Below are 1,370 nucleotides of genomic sequence, written 5' to 3' on the forward strand. Positions count from 1 at the left end.
TGTGAAGTTGGTTCTTACTGATAACAACTCTGCAGAGGAATTCCAAGACTGTAAATCTTTACAAGAGCAGAAAGACTCATCTTTCTTTGTGTGATAGCTGATAGTTTTGAACTGCTAACCTTGAAGTTAGCAAGGCAACTCATAATCACTACGCTACTAGACCATTGCCATATATATGCATATGAGAAAGAAAAAAGAAGTTTCTTATCAAGGAAATGAATTAAAATTGCAGAGTCTCAGGTTCTCAGTGGTTTGTTGTTAAATGATGTTGAGTCAATTCTGAACCTTAGAAATGCTGTACAGAGTTTCCAAGGAGCAGATGGTGAGCTTGAAACACTGACCTTGCAGTTCAAACTACTTTGCAGTCTGATGCATAAGCCCACAGTGTCACACCAGGAGGGCAAAACTCTATCCTGTGTGTCCATTATATTGGGAGCAAGCCACACTCATAAGGAAGCATCACTGTTATTGATTGGCTGTTCTTAACCAATCATCATAGAATTAACTATGCCTGTATCAGGTTTCATGACCATGAGGATAACCACATCTCACTTGCTAAACCACTAGAAATCGTAGTATAATCAAGTTCACTCAGAACTCTAACTATTACATTCCACCCTTGTCAACTTTACAACTATAAACCATCTTAATAGTCTCTAAATAAAGAAAATTATAAAGTGACAGTTGCATCTAACATGATATACCAAAACATGTACAATCCAAAATGTACTGGATCCATTTATAGCTTATATACCACAAATGAACAAGCTCCTTATTTTGCCCATAAAATTCTACAATACTGCCAGTGGAGGCTTGAGTTTTTCTTCAGATCTTTCAGTATGAGGAATGCAGAAGAATCTTTCCTTTAGTTTTTTATAATTCAAGGTCTTTTCACACTTTGTTATAATATTTTACTTAGTCTTCTCAAGTTGCCCTCTGTAATTTTCTTTTCAGATCTTTCAACTTCTCATTTCTTTCATTTGCTTTAGAATCTCTGTGCTGGAGAACAAATTTCAGAGTCTCTTCTGACATCCATTTTGGTCTTATCCTTCTTTATTTTCTTCTTAATGAACTTTTGCTTTCTTTCTGTATGATATTCATGATGTCATCCTAAAATTCTTTTGGTCATCATTCATTTGTGTCTAATGTATCAAATATGTACTTCAGAAATTCTCCAAATTCATGTGGAATATGTTCAAGTTCATATTTGGGTTTTGTAGGCTTGGTTTAATTTTCTTGTGCTTCAACCTGAACTTGCATATGGGTAACTGATGGTCTGTTCAAGCTTCTGACCCTGGCTTTGTTTTGGCTGATGTATGGAACTTTTCCACCATCTCTTTCAACAGATGTAGTCTGTTTGATTTCTGTGT

The sequence above is a fragment of the Chrysochloris asiatica genome, unplaced genomic scaffold (genome assembly GCF_000296735.1).
Source record: "Chrysochloris asiatica unplaced genomic scaffold, ChrAsi1.0 scaffold00601, whole genome shotgun sequence".
In the NCBI taxonomy this organism is placed as follows: domain Eukaryota; kingdom Metazoa; phylum Chordata; class Mammalia; order Afrosoricida; family Chrysochloridae; genus Chrysochloris; species Chrysochloris asiatica.